This window comes from Micromys minutus (genome assembly GCF_963924665.1).
Source record: "Micromys minutus genome assembly, chromosome: 10".
Lineage (NCBI taxonomy): Eukaryota > Metazoa > Chordata > Mammalia > Rodentia > Muridae > Micromys > Micromys minutus.
In genome coordinates, this window is record NC_137979.1 from 49654004 (window position 1) to 49674590 (window position 20587).

The 20587-nt window shown below is 47.0% G+C and overlaps 1 protein-coding gene across 1 annotated transcript in view; it reads right to left on the reverse strand.

The window, feature by feature from the left end:
• The window catches only part of MAP3K14 (mitogen-activated protein kinase kinase kinase 14), a 45116-nt gene extending 30684 nt beyond the window's left edge, over nt 1–14432 (reverse strand). Inside the window, exon 1 of the mRNA XM_080924225.1 lies at nt 14368–14432. The gene's annotated coding sequence lies outside the window, so the exon portion shown is untranslated. The remainder of the gene's footprint in view (nt 1–14367) is intronic.
• Nucleotides 14433–20587: the final 6155 nt, after the last annotated feature.

Below are 20587 nucleotides of genomic sequence, written 5' to 3' on the forward strand. Positions count from 1 at the left end.
GGCCCAGTTCTCAGGGGAGTGAGGATTAGATAAATCTCCATTCCCTCTCATTTTTGGGAGCAGGAGCAGAAAGCAGCTGCTGGACATCTATGGTGGTGCATGCTACAGGGCTCTGGCAGGCCCACTCCCTGGAGGGAGATTTCTTTTGTGCACTTACCATTAACGAGGATATAAAATGTGAAGGTTCATTAATCATTAAAAATCTTATAAAAAAATCTCACATGCCCACAACTATTCAGCCTTACAGCCAACTCCACAAAGTCAATGGCTGGGTTAAGAAAGTGTGTGGGATAAAGTGTATGATAGCCCTCCAGTCCCCATCACACACTTGGCAGCCCTGGCTGGCCCAGGGCCGGAGGAAACACTGATTGGTGCCTTCCAGGGTAATCACCCGCATCCATTCCATTAGAGCAGGTCTTAACCACTTCCATACCCTCCCTGACCTCGGCCCATCCCCTCTGGGTTGAGCTCATCATAAAATACCATGTCCTCTAGACAACCTCAGGCTGAAAGAAATTTGTTGGCTCTGCAGTGCTTATGGTCCAGTCCCAAGTCTGTGGTCTATACTCTCTTTGACCACTGTTTCCCTAAACAGAAGGCAATGGCTCTGGCTGCTCAGATGTCTCCACAACCTTCTAGCTATTGAACTCTACAGGTCTCCCCCAGAGGGCTCTCTTCCTGCATGGCCACCTGCACTTCCTGTTTATCCTATAGAAACAAAGCTCAGGCCTTCCACTTCCAGGAAGCCACTCTGACAGCCCACAGCATCTCAGTTTCTTTCCTCTCCTTACTCTGACCCTCATTCACTTTTACTTATCCAATGCAATGACCACGAGCTGAAAACCAGAACAGTAATGCATTATACAATAGCTGCATTCTATGTAGACATCGCATAGAATTACAGTGTTAGTATGAAACAAACAGAAATATAGAAAGAGATGCACAACTTAAGATGTCAGAATGTTTCTATAGTAATAAAAACCGAGAAAAATTAATTATGGGGGAAATTAGTTATGAAATTACAGCAATCCATTAAAATGTTTATAAAAATTTAATATGAACAAATATTATTAGAGGCAATGTTAAAGAAAAGGGATATAGAATTATATATAGGTACAGGAGAGATGTAAGTAGTTAAGAGCACTTGCTGCTCTTCCAGAGGATTCAGGTTCACTTCCCACCATCCACCTGGCAGCTCATGACTGTCTGTAACTCCAGTTCCAGAAGATCCAACATCCTCACACAGACATAAATGCAAGCAAAACACCAATGCATGCAAAATAAAGATAAATCTTAAAAAAGAATTATACGTCAACTCTGATCCCAAATAGTACTTGTCTTGTATGTGTGTGCTTTTTAAAACACTATGTGTATGGGTGTTTTGTCTGCATGTGCCTCAGTTACCTTGCGCATGTACATTAGGTGAGGGTGCTGGATCCCGGGAACTTGAACTACAGATAGGTGCTGGGAACCTAACCCAGGTCCTCTGCCACAGTAGCTGGTATTCTTAACCACTGAGCCATTTTTCCAGCTCTTTGTATAGTACATTAACATTTATAACATTTATATGGAGACTCTGTCTTGAAACAAAAACACAAAAAATACAGACACAGGCAGATATAACAAAGGTTCCCTTGGCAGACTTATGTTCAGTAATTTTAAAATATTTTAATAATCTCACATTTTCTTCAATGAGTTAGTCTCAGTTTTTAAAGACAACTTCAAGTGGTTAAATACAACATACACACACGCACATGCACATACACACACATGGAGGGGGGAGAGAGCTACCATAAGAAACTTAAGTCCTTCCCATCTTTCCTGCCTTCTTCTGAGGGGATCATCATTATCTGTTCCTTCCATATCCCTCCACAGTTATTTTCCAGTTCTCTATAGTTTATGACTTTCATAATGAAAAGAAGCTATAGCCAAAAAGAATCTCTTTGTAGTTTGCAAGAATCGCAGAGGCATATTATTCATGTTTGGGAGTGGGACTTGATACATTTAGCATGACCCCAAACATGCAAAGAGATACAAAGGTTCATACCAACCCGATGGCTGCTCAAGGGACAGGAGGGAGGCTGGAGATGAGAGCATCTCTCTCCTGGTTTTGGTAGGGAGGATGGAGATGAGAGCACCTCTCTCCTGGTTTTGGTTTTCATTTCACCCTCTTCTATATTCTCTCTGGGGACTGTGAGTTTTATTAGTAGTGACTCAGGAAGTAAAAGGTGATAGCCATAACACACACACACACACAGACACAGATGCACACAAGCACACACACAGACATACACACATACACACAGAAACACACATAAACACACATATAGACATACACACAGATGGACAGACAGACACATAGACATTTACACACATCACACACAAATACACATAGACAGACAGACACGCACACACATACACACACACCTAAAGAGGAGCTTATACTACAGACTATTCACCTATTCTTTTATGGATGAACTGTCGCCAGATTTTTATTTAGAAGTCATACCACAAAAAAGGCCTATCCTTGTTCACATTTTTTTTTGTACAGTTGGGAAATAATTCTTGAGTGGCTAATTGCTGGGATTGGAATTTCCCGATGACCCTCTGTCAGTGGGTTCTCTCTTTATCTCCTGGTTCAGGGAGTCAGGTGGTTCTCAAGATATTAGTTATTTGCTAAATAGCCCTATATTACCTTTTGTCCTTAAGGTATTTCTAATCCAACCAGAGAGAAAGTGGATGGATTGATTATATTTCATTTATTCTATATTTATTTAAATGATAAATGAGTCATGAATGGTGTTAGGTCAGTATGGCCTTTGGCAGCCCAACATATTAGTTACTAATTAATGCTGGAGAAGGGCCATTCACATAAAAGAAAGGACTGAGGATCCAGGTGCAAATCACTGGCCTTTCACATCTGAGTAAGACACACAGTCTTTTACTGAATGATTAACTGCAAGAAACAATAATGTACACAGCTCAGAGTCTGGCATGCAGCAGGTACATTGCTAGTGAGAGATGGAAATTGAGAGAGATGAAAACTGCCACAAAATGAACAGCCTTTTCCCTGACTAGAAACACAAGCTGTTTCAAAGGCTTTGCCTGTGAGGAGCTGGTACCCATCTCCTTAGTTAGTCAGCAGCACTAACATCAGACTGAAGGTCTCAGACACTCTCAGTGGAGGAGGAAGACTGAGGACAGAGAGGCAGAGCTGTCAGTAAATTGAGGACCACATCCAAGGGACCGCATCAGAGCCCCCTGCAACCCCTGTCTAGTTTGTCTCTACTGGCAAGGTCTCAGCACAGAATGGACTGATGGAATGGCCTGGTGACACAGGATGACCTGGGCAGAAGGGCTGAACTCAGTTGTCTTGTCATATCTTTGGATGTTTCCAACTTCCGTTGCCCTTTGCATACATAGAATTACGTTCTGGTCCATGTTGATGGAAATTCATGCTGGCAACTATTACTGCTCACTCGGGATTATGGGATGCACGTGTTGGTTCTCAAATCATCTGAGCAAGACGCTAACATTATATCCTTCGTTTTTATTTACTTGCTATTTATTTGAAACAGTCTAGCTATGTATCCTAGTTGGCCTGGAATATATGATTCTTCCGCCTCTGCTTCTTGAGAGTGGCCATGCCTGGCTATGCAATGCCCTTTATGTGGAGGAGGAAACTGAGAGTCTGTAGGTCACCTGCAGTGTCACACTGCAGGGGAGAGGCAGCAACAAAATATACATGGGAGACTTTTATGTCAAAGCTCACTCTTAGCCATGATACTGAGTCTTCTCTCTAATACCTGAGCTCTAGAAGGTGGCACTGAGGGCTGGAGAGATGGCTCAGTGGTTAAGAGCACTGGCTGCTCTTCCAGAGGTTCCCAGTTCAATTCCCAGCATCCATATGGTGGCTCACAACCATCTGTGATGTGTTCCGATGCCCTCTTCTGGTGTGTCTGAAGACAGCTACAGTGTACTTACGTATATAAAATAAATACATCTTTAAAAGTAAAGGTGGCACTGAATACTGAAGCTGTTCTATTCCAAAGATCTGTTAATGAGAACCCCAGGAGGAAGCATCTCCATGGCTAATGGTGAACAGACAGCCTATGATTTAGAAAAAGGTGCAGACAGCAAAGAATCGAAGCTAGAGGTGTGGCAGGCTTGTGTTCCTGGGCTGGAGAATGAGGATCTCATCCTGGGATGAATCCATAACCAGGTCCAAGATGGCTGTTCCCTTTATAGAGTCCAGTCCTAGGCTTTCGGAGTCTAGGCCGCTGTTTGGTTTGTTCATTTGGTTTCTAACAAAGCCTTGAGCACTGGCCACCATGCTATACACACAGTCAGTCTGCGAAACCCAACACTGGGCATTTGATAAGCCTTAAAAGAAGCGTGTTATGATGGCATTTTACATGGAACTTGCAAAAACTGCATCAAGAAAGCCAATGTCAAATGGAAGCATGGCACAGCGAGGGCACCTCTGACCCACAGCGGCCATCATGGCATCAGAATGCAGTGAGACATGCAGTGTATCAACATGGAGTGTATCAAGGGAAACACCAACTACATGTGTGTTTCACTCTAGACCATAAACAGTAAGAATATTTTATGTATGTTATGCAAATGCACTTTCCGTGTCCTTTACATATGCATATGGGGACATTTCCTATAGTAGCGATTCTCATGAAATAGGAGTTGAAGTAGAGATTTCTGTTTCCAGAGATTTCTGTGTTACCCCACTGCCTCACACTAAGCCATAGCACAACCTCTCCCTCCCTTCCTAGTTGTGTTTTGTTTTGGTTTTTTTGAAACAAGGTCTTGCTAAGCTCAGGCTGGCCTTGAACTCATAACCTTCCTGCCTTAGCCTCCGGAGTCAAGTGTGAGTCACCTCAAAACCAGTTTCTTTGATAAATCAAAAGGCACTTTAGGATCTTGCCAAGTCTTGAGGTCACTGTTATAAGTAACAATTCTGTTGTGAACTGTGAAACAACTTTCTCTAACCTTTTGGAATGATTCATAGCGAGGAGTTGTTCCCTATGCATGGCTAATCCTGCTCCATTGCCTTCTTTTCTGGGCTCATATGATTTACACAGGTGGGACTGGCCTCAGGCCTTAACAGATAAGGGAAAGCCAGGCTGGGTCCCAGTAAGGGAGGAGGTTTTAAGGTCATTATAGTCACTGGTGACTGGTTCTGAAATTGAGGAACTAATTTGAGGAACTTCAGAATAACAAGAAACCCAAACAACTTGGCTTTCTGCAGAAGACTTCCAAGGTAGGGGGATGGGTTGGTGGGGGAAAGAGATGCATGGTCCATTCTCTGCAGCCCTGACCATGACCTACTTTCAGAAGCTGTGGCCTACATAGTCTTTGACAAGCTTTCCTGAGTGATCAGCTGAAGACACAGTGGCAGGGATGCATCTGACATGCCTATTTACACCAAAGGCAGTAATCTTGCTCTCTCCTGAGGTGGCGAATACGAAAGGTATGTTCTCGAGAAAACCTCAGACAGATTCCTCTACGAAGGGAGGGAAACCGGGGAAAGCCTACGGCTTATTTACTGTCTTAGCGAGACCAACAGGGCCCAACGGGAGTCTAGACTTGCACCTTGAACTTCTATTTTACGACAAATACCTACTCTATCCGGTGGGTACCGTTTTCCAAGTGTTGGACTAGTCAATGGAGAATAGGATGGTAACCAAGCCAAACAAGAGCTTTTCTTGTTCTTGACCCTGAAAGGCCACCCTGGAATACTGACCCTCGTTGTCAAAAGACTTGTCATGGGTCAGGACTTGAACATCTGCACATGCTTCAGGTCTGCATTGCACAAAGCACTGTACACCTCTGACCTGTTAGAGCACCTGTGAGCTGATGGTGCCTTCACTTTTGAACATGCTTAAGACTTCAGAGTGTTAGCAAGCTCCTTTTCCATGCTGACGAGCAGAACAAGGCTCCAGGGAGAGAGATGCTGAGGCATTCCAACTTAGACATGGCAGGCTGGAGGTGGGGAGGGGGCTCCCCCTGAAAGGAAGCTCTCTGTGTGGCAGCATTAGCTCAAGCTGGAGCATGTCTCCTTGTGCACCCACTTTCCCTCCAGGGTGAGTTCTTTGACCGAAGTTCACATGTTTTTTCAGTGCATGCTCAATGATATAAGATCCAATGAAACCATAACCAGATGAAAACATAGTAAAACGCACAGGCTACGTCTAATGTCATGGCTTACTGAGCATTAGAGATGAACAACATAGCCCTTTCTAGTTTCGGCTATATTCCCTCATGACACTGAGACTGACAGGGAGCTATGGCCCTTAGCCACTGCCCAGCATCCCTATGGTCTTATAGCACATATCACTAGCTCGGGAAGAGATCAGATTAAAAAAACCTGAAAAACTTTGTAGTGTCTGTCTATTGCTTCTGCATCGTAAGGTCAGAAACTGTAAGTTGGACCATCACCGGGGAATGTGTATATGTTCTTGCTACCAGAGCACGGCAGTTAACACTCTTCCCCAGCATCCCTTGAGTGAAAGAATGGATGGATAGCCAGGTGTGGTAACACATGCCCATAATCCTAGCATTCAAGAGGCAGAGGCAGGGCGATCACTGTAAATTCAAGGACAGCCTGGACTACACAGTGAGTTACACGCTAGCTAGGGCTACCTTGTCTAAAAAAACCAAACCAAACAGGGCCAGCATGATGGTTCAGCAGGTACAGGCACTTGCTTGAGTTTGGGCCTAGAATCCAGGGGGAAAGACAGAACCAAATTCACAAACTTGTCCTCTGACTGCCACATGTAAACAGTGGTGCACATCCCCCCACCCCTCATACACACAAATACACACACACACACACACACACACACACACACACACAAAACAACAACAACAACAACAGCAAAAACAACAACTAACTAGACAAGGGCCATAGACCGTGGGGGGCTTGTCAGGATTGGTATCTGTGTGCTCACACTGTCCAATCACTTGGCAAGCTCAAAGGGAAGGGGCCCATGGCTGCCGAAGGGACCACATCAGTGACTGTATTTATGATTGCATCCCAGTAAGAAAGTCTGAAAGCTAGATGCTGAAACCATCTGACCTGGTGACCCATGTATTTCTAACTGACGGAGAAGATGAGCCTCTGGCCCTCTGATCCACACAATATCCACCAGGACTGTCCTACAGAGAAGATGGACGGTACAGGCCACTTTCTTTTATATTTCTGTGCTATAAGGCCATCCTCGCCTCTCAGACCATAATACTCATAAGACTGCTGGGCTCAGGGAGCTGTTCACCCCACTAACGCCCCTAGAGAAGACACTCCAGGTATTACATTAACTGGCAACCACACCCGCATTTGGGGCCGGCTACACTTTCCTTCTTCACCTCCCAGCTACTCCTCATACGAATAATTCTGGTCAGTAAAGCAAAAAAGTCAGTGTCCAGAAGGATCAGCTTTAACCGCTCTTTGCATGTACAGGGGGCCATTATCCAGACGTGACATCATGCTTTGCCCTCAAAGGCCTCTCATGGAGAGGAGCCAAGCAGGTCTGACTGGGATCACACTGGCTATTCAGGCTCTTCTGGCCACCTGTAAGCCATGGGCAACACACCACATCTTCAGAGAGGAAAGATGCAAATGCTTCTTGCTGCCCAGTGATTTGCAACCTCAAAGATCATTCAGCAATAGTCACTCAAGACCTACATTAGGTGAGACACTGCTTGGGGGCATAAGAAAGTGCCTTCAAGGTGGAGACAACCTTTGAGACTTCCGGGTAATCATACCTAGACTGTATTTTCTTATCAACCTTGGCCTCCTTTCAACCACATCAGCCTTATGGTGGAGAAGAGAGTCAAATAAACAGCTTTCTGTTTACGTTTCCTTAGACGCAGGACAGAAGCTACACAGGTTCCACCCTTCCCAGGCCCTCAGAGAGCTTGAAGAGAGCCTCAGAGTGATGGATTTAGTGTGGGGAAACAGATGGGAACCACAGCATTGTGGGTGTGGTGTCAACCAGATGCAGTACAAAAAGCTCAAGATCCACCAGCCCATGGCTGGATGGCCTTATTCAATCTTTTGCAGAAAAAGGTAGAAATACTAATTAACAAATGTCTGCCCCCCCATGTCACCCCACCCCCAGGTACATCTGTGTGTGTGTGTGTGTGTGTGTGTATGTGTGTATGTGTGTGTGTATACCAGACAGTGACTGTCAGGTGTTTTTCTCAATGGTTTTTCTCTCCCTCACCCTCCCTCATTTAAACTGGAGCTCACTGATTGGCTAGATTGGTTGGCCAGCAAGCTCCCAGGAGCCCCCAGGATCTTTGTTCTCCAGCCCCAGCACTGGGATTACAGAAACACAATGCTGGGTTCTGAACTCAGGTCTTCGGCTCCCCTTTTCTGTTTCCTTGAGATAGGGTCTCACTATGTAGCCCTGGCTCTCCTGAAACTCTAATGTATACCAGGCTAGCCTTGAACTCACAGAGATCCACCTGTCTCTTCCACCTGAGTGCTATTCTATATTTCTAAAAACTTGTTCTTGACAGAGTAGTTAAGGCCTAAGATTTTATTTATTTATTTATTTATTTATTTATTTATTTATTTATTTATAGCCATACCAATCCAAAGCAAGTTAAAGGGATGGCTAGTTACCTCAGCTTACTGGGATGTGGGTACTGGGGAGGATTTTGTGACAGGGAATCAGAACACTTGCAAGGGACTATCAGTTCTACTGAGCTGATGAACAATAAGGTCCACCTTGTGGATGGTCCTGGCCATACAATCGGCATTAAGTACACTAGTCAAGGACACACTGTGAAAGGCCCTCTGTCTGTGGACACTGCTTATAGACTCTCTGGAATGAGAATCAGCAGAAGTTTCGGCCACTGGAGTATGGGGGGGAAGGATGGCTCAGGCCTTCCCTCTGATGCTTCCTTCTGGGTCCAGATGCTGACCCTGGTGAACAGAGACAATTAAGGCAATGAGTTTGCAGTCCCTCAAGCTCCCTGAAACCCAGGTAGCCATAGGATTTTCTTCCCAACTCCTGGAGCTCCTGTGAGCCTCCATCTCAGGTGTCGAGAAGGAAGGCAAGGGTGAAAAGGGTTCTCCCCAAATCTCTCATCTCCCAGTGCAGTTTGTGTCTCTAACTCTGCCAAGGGATTTCCCAGTTCCCCAGGGCCAAAGCTTCACTCCTGTCGCTCTGCTGATTGTCACTGGAAGTGAGCCATTTTCCACCCTCAAGGTGGCTGGACTCAGGACTGGTGACACTGCTGACCTGGGCTCTGTGCCCTGCCCACATGACCCACCAGGGGATGGGTCTGTCAGTCAGCAAGCTCCAGGAGCCTCCCATGAGCTTCCTGCTCCTAATCCCAGCCCTTGGGCTGGAACGAGGGTGATCTTTACAGAAGACTTTTCAACACAGCCTGCTCGCCTGCTCGGGGCTTCCTCTGCAGCTGGGCTGGGGAACAAATGGCCTGTCACCTACACCCCTGCGCGAGTGACTCACCTTCCAGAGAAAGTACTCCCCTCACCTAAACAAAGTTGCTTGAAAAATGACTAAGGCGCCTATTAAATGCAGGCGGGCTGTGGACCGACCGGTGACTGAGCAGGGTCCAGACACTGCTCTACCTTCACCTCCAGCTTTGAAGGCGAGTGCCACCCTGGCCCTGCTGCTTTCATTTTCGTCTGAGCAAGCGCCACACGAGGCTTGACATCCGGTGATTTATTTTTTCTAAAAACTAGGCTCGCTTTAGAAATGACTTCGTGTGTCAAGACAGCTTCCCCAAGAGAAAACAAATGCTGTTTAGAAAGAATGTCAGCGTGGTGGGAGCCAGTGTTTTTGTTTTGTATTAAGAGAGAGAAAGGAATTTAATATTCTCCCCCAACCCCACCCCCAATCTATGATAACTGAAGCTGAATCTGCAAGTGCTTGACTGTAGAGCCCAGGGATCTCAGACCTGATCAGAGAGGTAAGGCAGTTTTGAAGGAGAAATGGAGAAGTAGAGTGCCCTGTGCTGATGAAAGCCCGTACCTCCCCAAAGAACCAAATGTTGTATCCTTGTCCCCCAAACAGGACAACTCCTCAGCAGCTTATATTCTATGAGCAATCTCTTTCTCCACCCAGGTTAATGCTGGGACCCACTTAACCACATGGAAGACATGGGGGAGCTCCCAGGCAGGTGCAGGTCTGTGTGGATCAGAGTCCTGGGAGGCCTTGCAGGTAACTCCTATTTAGGACTGCAGACTCGGAGCAGACAGAGCCTAGGTCTTTCTAGGCTTATCTGAAGTATTGTGAGAGCAGGATGTAGAATAGGCCTGGGGGAACCAGGGGCTAGGGAGATGGCTCATTGAGTAAATATGGTTGAGGCCTAGCCCGAAGACCTGAGTTTGTTCTCTGGAGCCCACAAAGTGGAAGTAAAGAAATGACTCTTGCAAACTGTCCTCCGACCTTCACACGTGTGCTACGATATACACATGTGCATACACAATGAATAAATACAATACTTTTTTTTTTTTTTAAGACTGGGAAAACTTGACAGCTAACTGCCCCGGGCAGGGGAAGCAGTCCTCGGAGGGCGGCTGAAGAAATGACTGAGCTGTCAGGCGCTCGATTTTTCTTGACATTATCTTACAGAAGACAGATCTAGTCACAATGTAGTAACCGACGGCGGCTACTACTACCATAACAACCACGACAATGAACAACAGTGGCGGCCTCCGTGCTCAGCCCAGCATACAGATCCTGTCCTTTCTTCTACTGGAAGGGGCCCCGTGGAACATTTCTGACCCTGGCAGACAAGGCGCTCCGTGCTCCCAGAAGCGATTGCTTGAGGGCACACGGACAGTCACAGGCAGACAGGCCCTGACACAGGCCTGTCTGACAACATAAACCGCCACAGTGGATGTGGTGGCCCTATGGACAGGCGCTCTCACTGGACAGAGCACTTGACCCTCTCTTAGTTTCCACATCTGGAACATGATCATCGCCACACCTGTTCAGAGGGAAGGCTTTTAATAATGACTAGAATCGGCAATCACCACATAGAGGTATCAATGAACAATCGTTTTGGTAAGTAGATACTTTAAACTGCTTCTCTGGATTAATAGGATTATAATAAATTTTTGGGGGGTGTGGAGGTAGGTTTATGATTCTTCAACAAGTGAGTATTGTAAAAAAAAAAAAAAAGGATGTGTATGTGAAGAAAAGTCACTTTAGATTCTGGGCATGACATCGAATTCCTAAGGATTACTGTCCGCTTTATTTAATCCTCATTTTAAAGATCTTTGCCTCTCTAGACTGTAAGAAAACAGAAAGGCCATCAACAAAAACGAATCCCTACGTACACAATTCCAAAAGATTTCTACCAGGGAGCTCAAGATTAAAGACTGAAACAGCAGGGAGAAGAGGGGAAGGGGACCTCGCTTTAAGCATGAGTACAAGAACATACAGGCTTCTGAGGAAAGCTTCCTTCGTCCTGTCACTGTGAGTCCCAGTGAGAGAAGCTCAGAACTCAGGCCCTACCTCAGCACCCTGCTCAGAGCGGCTGAAACACGCTCCTACACTGCCGGCCTTCCACCTGGCCTTCCCTGTCTGTTCCACAGCCATCAGCCTTGCAGTCTGCCTTACCAAGTGAACAGTATTCACACTTGAACAGCTCACCCTACTCATGAAGACACTCAGCCCATTCCTTTCCCTTATTCGGGATCCTGGTGTGTAGGGAGGGCTGACTTATCCACTCTCCAAACCACCCCTCTCCCCACCTACTTCATGCTGGTGCCATCAAAAGTGCCCAGGGTGCTCAGAAGCCTCCAGTTTAACTGAAGTACCAAAATGGGACAAACAGGAAGCATCAGACACAACTGCGGTAGTGACTTATTAATCACGAAAGCAGAATTTTAGTTGCATTTTAACCTTTTGCCAGGAAAAAAAAAAAGCATCTAGTCGACGGGTGCTATCAGAGGAACCGTCAGCCTGCATGTGCAGCACGCTGACCTTTTACTGAGTCTGAATTTGGTTTTCAGTTTTCTTTTTCTCCTTAGGGGACAAAAAAAATCTGTCAAGCCAATCAGGATTAGTCTCTGAGGTCTTCCCAGGGGAGAAGCACCTGTAAGATGCCCATCTGCTGTCCATTGAGACAAGGAGACCAAAAAAAAAAAAAAAAAAAAAAAAAAAAGAAAGAAAAGAAAGAAAGAAAGAAAGAAACTAAAAGTGACTTCACAGGCAAGTGATAATACAAAACTATTTTACATCCATCCAATCTCCTACCAACCCCTAGCTAAGGATGAACCCTAGAACTCACCAAAAATCTCACACGGTCGCCTAGGGCTAGACAACCAACCAGGGTGAGACCTGTCCTCTCAACCCCAAGCAGATCACAAAGGAATCAGTGTTCATCAGGAGAATCAAAATGAGGAACCACACTTTTATCTGCCAAGGGTGAATGTCAAAGCCATTGTTTAACAGACAAAGGTTCATGTGGCAGGGTCTCTGTCTGTGGTGCCACTCCCACAGACTATAGCAGAGACCCAATAAAAACTAAAAAAATAATAAAACAAAAACAAAACCCCCAGAACCCTAAACAACAACCAAACCTAAAAATCAAAGTCCCTTCAGAACTGCTCTATCCATCCAGAAGCAATCATAAAATGACCTGAAGCCTGATCACGCAGTACCGTTCGATCTCACAAACTGCTGGTATCTATTTCTGGGTATGTGTAGCTCGGTACTTATTTCTAAAATTAAAGTCAGACATATTAACTATTATTATGAGCTGTTCTGAGAAATTTATCATACTCTTCCAAATAAATCAGGATGTCTTCTCTCTCTCTCTCTCTCTCTCTCTCTCTCTCTCTCTCTCTCTCTCTCTCTCTCTCTCTCTCTCTCTCTCTCTCTCTGGTGTTCTGAGATAGGACCTTGCTATGAAGCCCTGATAGGCTTCAAAGTCACAGCAAACCCTCCTTGTCCCAGCCTCCCAGTGATGGATATAAGAGTGTGCCACCGTGCCTAATTTTCCAGATGTCTTAAAGGTGTTTGAAAAACTCAGAAAGCTGGCATTCGTCCAAAGGAATTGCCTTTGACATCACCTTAAATACGAAAGGAAATCCAGACACACATCATAAGCAGGTCAAGAACCTTCAAAGCATCCTCTCACATTCAGAGCAAGATTACCCCAAACCTCCCGACCACTTTTCTCTACCATAGTGACATCACACCGTTCTAATTCAGGGATCTGGAGAACTCACCCTAACTCATGGCTCTGAGGCCACAGATTAGGTATGTCATTCCCCACACCTGGTTCAGGTACTTCATTTACCAACTGGACAACAGTCTGTGCATCTCACCACACCTACCACTAAATAGGAAACTTACTAACCAAAGCCCTGCAAAACTGAAGTTAGGACAAGATCCTCTAATCTTTCAGAAAGACTATGTTTCTAGATACACGCCAGGGTTCCAAAGTCCACTGGTCATGGTGCCACTCCTCGTTCACTTCATTCTTTTAGCGTCCTTAATCCAGTCGCCATTGTTTCTTGTCTCCAATTAACAACAACAACAACAACAAGAACAAATTGTCATTAAGACACAGATATCTGAAACTTCTCTCCACTCATCCTCAACAACCCATGCACGCCCCTATCCATCCTTTAGGGCTGACAGCCATCTTTTAATCTCAATTTAGGGGAGGCAAAAGACCTTTTCTGAAATTAATGAACACGATGAAGCTCCAAAGCAGGTGGGAATCTCTGCCTCCGACAAATGTTTCTTTTTACTTGGTGACAGGTGGCTGAAAGTTGCCAGAGCCGCGATGAGTTTCCAAGATGGGACTAGTACATATAAACAAACTCCAAAAGTCCCGAGTAGAATACAGAATTACAAGGAGTGTAAGGACCACCGAGGAAGGAGAATATCATCAGCGACTACCACTGCCCTGCTGTGTGCCCAGAGCAGTGCTCCTCTCAGAACAAATGATCCCAAGCAGTTCACAGGGAAAGGCTGACCATGTCATTTGCTAGTGCACTGGAGCGATCACCTTGTCCTGGGGGACACCCAAGAGCCGGGTCTGGCAGTAGGGCGGCTGAACTCGATGGCACGGATGTTGGGGAAAGGGAAGCAGACAGCACCCGCGCGCGTTCGGGGCAAGCGTGTGATCCGTGGGTGCGCGGCCTGGAGGCTCCAGGCGAGCACGGCGTTTCGAGCGTGGCGCTGATGGCGCTGAGCGTGCGAGCGGGTTAGACTGCGGTCACCCGGCCACCCATCCCAGCCATCCCTCGTGGACAGCCAGGCTGCAACCCAGCCTCAGCTTAAGAGGCGCCCCTTCCTTGCCCGCTCCCTCAGCACCCCGCTTTAGGTCTCGGGGTTCTGCCCAGTCACCTACCGGCAGAGCGCCGTTCTCCTCAAACAAGCAAGTGTGGCGCTTCGCTGGCCAGCGGTCGCTCCGGGCCTCAGCTGCCCCTCCCCGACCACGCCCCCGTGCCTAGCCCCGCCCCGGCCACGCCTCCCCCCGTGGCTGCGAGTTTGCTAGCTTCCCGCCTCCTTTCTTTGGCCGCACCGCGACCCTTGATCCCACCCATTCCTACAAGTTAGCCAATAAGACGCCTTGTTCCGGCCGGCCTGCCATTCACTCCTCAGCAGCGATTGGCTAGCGAGGCCTCCCCCAAAATGGGCACTGTTTCCGGCCAGGGTATCTAGAGCCCATGGCTGGGTGGATGGGCGGGCCGTAGGCGAAGGAGGCCCTGGTGTTGCTTGAACTACACATGCGCTCTTCTGGCAAATCTTTTTTTCGGGTAGCATTCTTTTTGAGGTTACGGGAAGGAAGGGCGAGTATACGCATGCGTGGGTATTCCCAGCTTCGCCTTTGGTTACCTTGGAGACGGCGGGGCGCTCTCGCTCCAAAGTCTTGGATTTCTCTCCATTCCGCTTGAGGGCGTGGCTGCTTCGTGGGGTCCTGGTGGATCTAGAAACACTTTTGTGGAGCACTTAGTGTGACGCTGGGGTTGTGAAGTGTGTGAAGATGAGGTTGCTCTGCCTGCTCTCGAGAAGTGTGGGGAGCCAAAGGCCTACGTATTACGACAGGTTGGGTGTTGAGACGCTGCTCTGCGTGCAGATGTGTACAGTCTCCTTCCACTCCTGTAGAAGCTTCGTGGTGTGTGTGCTGAGCACAGGATCCATCCTAAACTACAGAGACAGGAAGACCTAGTCTTTGAAAACGTGATGTCTACAAGTGCCCTTTTTATGGGGGCGGGAAGGAGTGTAGAGAATGTATGGATTTATTTTTTCCCCTTTTCTAACTTTGCTAATGGGCCTCCTACTCTACTGCCAGCTTCTATTTACTGGTAATAAGAAATTACTGATATGTATTCTTGAATGTTTCCAGAATGAAAGCTGCGCTGCGACCTTAGGGACTCTGCTAGGAATCCTATCTGCAGATGCAGGGACTGTGGCTGTCTGGTGGGAGTGGCAGCCAAATTCTTGACTGCGTTGAGAAGTAAGGAACGGCCTGTCTGGAAAGGTTTGAGCCAGGGCCAGGCCACTGTCTGCTTGTGACCACTTTTCAGACTTAGCTTCTTTCTGGAGACAAGGTCAAGCAGACATCTGTTGTTGGACACCAAGAAAGGCCATTCATTTAGGCAATGTGGAAACCCCACAACCTGGCCTGCATTCAGGAAAATGACCAGTTTGAGGCCAGTCTGAGCTGCATAGCCTGATTTCTGTGTGAAAAAAAAAAACCAAATAAACTACAACCCGAGAGAGAGGCTTGCCCACTCTCCTGGGCGAGAAATACGTTAGAGCAAAGCCTGCAGTTGCACATAAGCCTTGTTGCCTTAGTCTACATGTCCTCTTGTCTCTAGAAGCGTTTCTAGTTTTGACTAGCACTGAGCCTATACTTCAGTATATACAGAGGCAATATGTCAGTCTCTGGGACATATCTTGGCTCTGCTAGTGGCTGAGATGGAAAGGCAAGGGGGAAAAAAGGGGCTGGGGGCTGAAAAAGTTCATTCCACCCCTAGAGTTTAGTGTCTCAGTGACTCAGAGAGAGGCAGAGCTGGGCCAGATAGATGTACAGGTTGGTATCAGGTCTCTTGGGTGTCTGTCTTTTCCCTCCCACCACCTGTTTGCCTCTGGGCAAAGCACTTCTCAGGAAGGCTGTGGGCAACAGGCCCAGAATCTGCAGACGCTCCCTGCAGGACTGGCTCACTTTTGCCAGCTCCTTCTCACCCCTCCTTTTTTTTTTTTTTTTTTTTTTTTTTTTTTTTTTTAAAGGACAACCAGCATTTCTGTGCTTACTAGCTTTCCCCGATACCCTCTGGTCCTGGGTCCCTTTCTCGAGTTGTCTAGTCCATTGAGCTGATTGCTCTTTGAGCCTACACTCAATCAGATGTTATTGTTATTAGAACAGAGTCAACTCTCTTGTTGACTCAAAGCTCAGCAGGAGGGTCAGCTTGCAGGTGTGTGTGTGTATACAAACCACTAGACTCATTAACAAGGGAAGCATTAGAGGAAAGCAGCGCTTTTTGATTTCGGTTACTTTTCTCCACAGAGTGTGAAGCAACAGGCAAACACCCCTCTTTTCTCTCTGAGGGAGCCCTAGGGTGTCTCTGAATATCGAAATACCCACCTACCAGGAGAGCTTTGGGGCAGAATTGACTTCCTCCTGCTCTATGTCATGACAGTCTGGGCAGGCTTTGAGCCCTTGAGTCACTTGTGCAACCTCAGCTCAGCTTTAAATAAAATAATTGGCATTTGCAGAGTGACTCATACCTGGGGCGGTGCTGGCCTCTCAGTACTCAGGGGGTTTCATAGATCATCTATTTCAGGTTTGGATACACGAGAATAAGGCTATGCCAATCTGAAAAACAAGCAAACAAACAAAAAACCAGCAGGGTCTGTTTGTTTTGTAGACCTGAAGATCCAAACCCAGGGCCTTGTCTCTCCTAGGCAAGTAATCTACTATGGGGCTACAGTCCAATCTTTCCTTCTTTTTCCTTTTCTAAGTAAAATCTCTGTAGCCTATACTTCCTTATTTATTGTGATTTATTATTCTTTTTTTTCTAGGTAAGGTCTATAATTTCCTATTTTTTTTCCTATGTAAGATCTCTGTGGCCTATCATTCCCTATTTAGCCCAGACTGGCCTCGCACTTCTTCCCGACATCATTTCTTCAGTCTGGGGATTACAGACATGTACTGTTCCAAGATCAGCCTCTGTTCTTGTTTGTTTACATTTCTTTCTTATTAAAAATTAATTCTTAACATCAGCATGCAAAGAAGCAGGTTACATCATAACCTCTTCACACCCGTGTGTCATTACACCTTGCTCTCATTCCTCAGCTTCTGGCTTTTAAGAGATTAAGGACAGAAATCTGCTGGATACCTTGGCGTATGTCTGTAAACCCAGCACTGGAGAAGTGGAAGCAGGAAGATCAGGAGTTCAATGCCATCTTCACCTATACAGTGAATTTGAGGCCAGCCTGGCCTACATAAGACCCTCTCTTCAATCACTCAACAAACAAAAAGAACATAAGTTAGACACTAAGTATGTCCTGTGAGTAACCTCACTTGAATTACCTCAGGATGACATTTTGTATTGGACATTCCGCTAAAAACCCTGCCATTGTGGGAGGTTTAAGAGTATTCCTGACTGTCTGCATGGTTAGGAAAACATTCTCCCGTACCCCGGTGAAAACAAAACAAAAGCCTCTGGATACTGCTGAACATCCCTAGGAGAAGCAGCTGTTCCTACTTGAGAACCCCTACAGCGTTACTACTGTCTTCATCCCACAGAAGAGCAAACTGAAGCCTGGAAAAGAAGTGACTCGCCCAGGGTCACTGTGCTGTACCAGAAGACCCACGATTCAAGTAGTCCTTCACACCCCCTGCAGGCAGGATTCCACAGAGACTTTGGGGTTCAAGGAGCCAAGGACCCCTATCAGTTGTGTGGAGTTGGGTGCAGTGGTGAGACAAGGCTGTTTTAGAAGTCATTTGTCCTTTCCTTCTTGCCCTGGAGAAGGAACATTGTCTTCTGGCCTTAGCACATTTACCCCATGAGGCCATGTCTAGTAAGAAGGTATGGCTGAAGCATGTGAGTGCCTATGGATCTTGGGCCCACATTCCTGTGAAATCTTGAGTTCAGGTGAGGGCTGGTGTGAGGATGACGTGAGAGAGGACTTAGGCCTAGGGGCAGACATTCCTGGAGGAGACGGTTTGCTTCCTCCCACTAGGGGCCTACAGGAGCTGGTGTTAGGGCTGGTCCCAGTTTGGACCTGCCCCAGACATCTAGGTGGGGATGGGGAAGCAGCAGAGGAAACAGATAGATACAGGGATGACTATGACCTCATTTTGGCAGCTTAAATGGGGGTTAAGCAAATAGCATAAACCTGAGTACCCTCCCCATCCAAACTCATTGTTCAATATTTCCCAGCACACAGCAGCCTGCTCCTGCCGGTCTCTACCAGCTGGCCCATCTTATCGCATAAGATCTGCCGGGGTGATGGAAGGGACCACATAAACTACAGAACTGGGAGGAGAGAGAGAAGTGTCAGGATGAGAGGAAGAAGAGGTTCCGGCCTTGGCAAAGGGTGGAGCTGTCCAAATGGGGCATTGGACAAAGATGACTTCACGAGGATCAGGTCTGGGCATACCTTTCTGAGACCTCCCTGCCAACTTTGGTGCCAGCGAAGGGCGTCCTGGCTTGGCACCTGTTCTCAGTTCTCGATTAGTTGTCACCTCCTAACTCACTTCTCTACCCCAGTTTCCATAGCATCTGAAGGTGTGACTCAGTTGGTAGAGTGCTTGCCCACTGGTCGTGAACTGCTGGGCTCAGTCCCCAGCACGAGTGCCATATAAGTCGGGAATAATGGCAGGGCCTGTGATCTCAGCACTCAGGAAGTAGAGGCAAGGAGATCAGAAGTTCCAGGTGGCATTCTCAACTCTATGTGGAGATCAAGGCCAGCAGAGGAACATGAGATACTGTCTCAAAAAAAAAAAAAAAAAAAAAAAAAAAAAATCCGTACTACCCCTGACTCTTCTGGTGGCATTAATCATCATGGGAGGTCACTTATTATCATATCATACCACAGCCAGCACCTCAGCATCACCTGCCATGAAATATCTTTCCCCTTTAGCATCTTCCTTTCAACCCATGAATGCAACCAAGCCCCCAGCCTAAAACTGACTAACCAGCAAAACGCCTTCCCCATCATCCTAACTCTCCTGTATGCTGTTTCCCAGTGTCTTCCGTTTGCACGAACTCCCTGCAGGATGGTTGAGCCTACCTCCCCTCTCTGTGAACACCTGCTAATTTGGCTTCCTGTTAAATGCCCTTGTCTCAGCTCCTGTCTCCCATACTGCTCAGTGTGACGCGCTGAGCACGCAAGGGTCCGAGTGGGAAACGACCAGTCTTCTGCCCTTGTGGAGTTTTTGTTCTAGTAAGTGGCAGAACCTAAGCCACTTCAGATGAGGACGAGTCATCTGGGCACTGAGCTGGGTGATGATGGAGGGATGGACAGCACTGCGTCTGGCAGGAGGCAGCCATGCAAGCAGACTCATTCTAAGCTCAAACAGTATTTCAGGGAGGAATAAGTCACACTGGAGACAGAAGAATGGCAAAGGCCAACAAAAGGCAACTGTGACCAGGAATTCACTCCTGCCCCCTGGTGGGAAGGCCAGACAGGGCAGGGGCAGTCAGAGGCTGGGAGCCAGGGTCCCTGGGGAACCACACAGCCGACTCACCCGTTTTCTCAGCCCCCACTCAAGATGAATGGGGATTGAGGGAAAACGTGGACTCTCCTTGTCTTCTGTCTTCTAGTTTCCTGGCAGAGACTCTGGCTGGCCTGTGAGCTTGCAGGTCTCAGTTAGCTGCAGAGAAAGTGAAGGTCAGATAGCAGGGCACACAGCCTAGGTGTGGGGGAGGACAGGAACTTCTCAGGAAGGACTTGAAAGAGAGAGTTAAGGGGACATACTCCTGACAACCAGCCAGTCCCTTTGTATTTTCTGTCTCCTCCTCCTCCTCCTCCTTTTGAGACAGTATTCCACTCTGTAGACTGGGCTGGCCGTGAACTCACACAGATCCACTTGTCTATACCTTTTGGATGCCAAGATTCTTATAAGATATGTGCCACCATGATCAGCTCATTCTGATTCTTTTATTAATACAGAGTCACTGCAGCCAAGGTTGAAAATGCTCTTGGATTTCTGACTCTCTACTGGGGTTTGGGCTCCTGGCTTCATACTCACTAGGCAAGCATTCTACCAACTGAGCAAAATCCCAAGTTTTAGTTCTGAGCCCCTATCTTTCCTCCATTTTCCCCCTTGGAGTTCTCAGCAATTCCTGGCTTCATTGAATCATTAAGCAAACATGACTTTGAGCGAATTGCATGTAGCTGGCCCTTTACCTAGTCCTTGGTGACAGTGATGAATGAGGCAAGGGGTCTGTCATTCATGGGGTTGGGGGGATCAGCAATACAATATAAAGGGCAGAGAAGCTACTGAGTGAAGGAAGGTCACAGAAGAAGGTTTCGTGGAAGGGGCACCTCTCAGACTGACAGGCCATGTGTACCAGGAGGCCAGGTAAATAAGTAACACGGAGAAGAAGTACCAT